Raw genomic sequence first — 2,285 nt, 5'->3', positions numbered from 1 at the left:
GAGAGAGAGAGAGAGAGAGAGAGAGAGATGGGGAGTGGTGGTCAATATGTATACATGTATCTCTTATCGAGTATGTTCGTGGGTCTATTAGATTTTTATGGGGCTCGTTTCAAGTGGACCAATATACTCCATGGAGATTTATCACCCCCCCCCCCCCTTTCCCTTCTTTTTCCCATTCACATACTAGAACAAAAAAAGGAAATACTCTTTTTAATCTAAAAGAGAACAAGAAAAGCGAGAGCAGCTATTCTTATATGTTACTTTATACGAATCCATTTTAAAAGAAATCAAACATCGACAAAAAGGCCACAAAGTTTCTAAGCAATACATTCCAGGTGGGTGATATTTTTAAATAGCAACAGAAATTTAACTACACTATTAATAGTCTGGATGAATATCGGTAACGTTGCCGACAGACTGTATAATGCCTTACACTACATAAAAGAGAATTTAAAAACAAAAAGGTATATAATAAGCGTACGCAAAAATACGGGCATGCGCGCGTGTACAATAAACAAGGAAGTGAATTAAGTGCATTTAAATAACAAAAATTAAAGATAGTCAGAAAATTAATACTTCTATCTCTAGACTACTTACGGGAAGCTGCTATCCACCTGCGTATTTTCTCTACACAGTGAGATTTCTGTTCCTGTGTGTCAAACCCCCCTAAGCCCTCTCTTCCTCCCTCGTCACAGCGACACACGGACGAAAGGGAACTTATTGTGCTAGGCAGGTATCGCTCAGCAAAACTCGACGAGTACTTTGTAAAGTATCAGTACTTGGGAGTTCTCATATGATTACTCTTGTTGGTATCTCGTACTCCTTGTATTTTTAATCGTATTTTTTTACGGTCTTATTGACTCACTTTAGATCATTTAGGAGGCTGGCTGCATTGAGATGCTAGGGCTAACCATCTAGACTGAGTGGGATGTAACATTCTAGCAGACAGGCGGAGGTACTCGATAGAAAACTTCTTCACTCGGAAAATCTTATCACCATTTTATCTTTTATTGTTTGCTTTATCAAAATAACATTTTTTTTAAAAATTGGCAAGTGCCAGTTAACATTATTCCACAATAACACTGGTTAGTTTAGCGGTATCTGCTCTCAACGATATGGCTGAATAATACGCTCTTTTTGTTGTTGTTTTTGTTTTGTGTGTATACATATAAGTGTGTGTGTGTGTGTGTGTGTGTGTGTGTATGTGTGTGTGTACTGCTACTGCTAATGCGACACTACTACTACTACTACTACTACTACTACTACTACTACTACTACTACTACTACTACTACTACTACTACTACTACAGCAGTTGATGAATTGTAATATTGCTACTTCTACTAAAATTACAAGGTGTTCAGAGGATTCGGTATCGACATAACATGCTTCATAATATGACCAGTTCAGTATCGAATCAATACAAAAATTATGACCTGTGTCTTGCACTCCCCACGTAATAAAAGGACATGGGATAGGTAACATTTACCATCCTCTTATGGCATATAATATGTCTACCTGTTCTTTTTCAGGCCCGTTCTGTGTTCAGTCAAGCGATGAACACATCTCGGTTTTACTTACAGGAGTGGGAAAGAGGTCAAAGGGTGCGCTGAGATTTAGTGTAAGTTGAAGTTGAAGAGAAGCATACGGTTTCAATACTTTGATCTTTTCACCGGTTATTACAAGAGTTGGTCAGTACGTTTTGCTGCCTTTTAAACGCTGTAAGGTTACATAAGGGCTGTGAAATCCGAAGTTACCGTCTATCTCAGATAAACCCGAGCCAATTTGGGTGAGGAGTCTTAAAATGTCCATAAAATAAACCAAAGTTCAGAACGCCCCAGTGGGGATTCGAACCAGGGCCATTCGCTCCGCAGTCCAGCATGATGCCATCTGAGCTAATGAGCTATCATCTTTTTGGGCAGCGAAAAGGGGAATGCGAAGTGACGTGTGACTAAAAAATGATGAAACAGTTCCAAAGTTTAAGCTTCTTTTAACTTACTTATTATGAAGCAAGCGAGGAAGTCTCCAATATTAGCATATGCATAATAGGAAAACTCGATAAAAGCGAAAAGAACATTATATTTAATTGTGGCCGTCCTCTTTTGGTGGATTTTTATTGATGTGGTAAGATACAGTATGGGTTTAATGTTATTTTTAATCTACAGAAAAAAATGTAGAGGCAATCCTTGGAATTTTGTGTCAATCTCCGGTAGACCTGGTACAATGGTGATAAAAAATGATGATGATGATGATGATGATGATGATGATGATGATGATGATGATGATG

General features: G+C 38.1%; 1 protein-coding gene across 2 annotated transcripts in view; it reads right to left on the bottom strand.

Annotated features, from left to right (window-relative positions):
• The window catches only part of LOC101854712, a 13,986-nt gene that overhangs the window by 4,374 nt on the left and 7,327 nt on the right, over window positions 1–2,285 (bottom strand). The window contains exon 1 of one of the 2 annotated variants that reach the window (XM_035969362.1): window positions 598–685. The exons of the other annotated variant lie outside the window; for it this stretch is intronic. The gene's annotated coding sequence lies outside the window, so the exon portion shown is untranslated. Of the gene's footprint in view, window positions 1–597; window positions 686–2,285 lie in introns of those variants that run through there. 2 annotated transcript variants of the gene reach the window in all.

The sequence above is a fragment of the Aplysia californica genome, unplaced genomic scaffold (assembly GCF_000002075.1).
Source record: "Aplysia californica isolate F4 #8 unplaced genomic scaffold, AplCal3.0 scaffold00140, whole genome shotgun sequence".
NCBI lineage: Eukaryota > Metazoa > Mollusca > Gastropoda > Aplysiida > Aplysiidae > Aplysia > Aplysia californica.
This window is presented reverse-complemented; position numbering and strand designations above follow the sequence as displayed.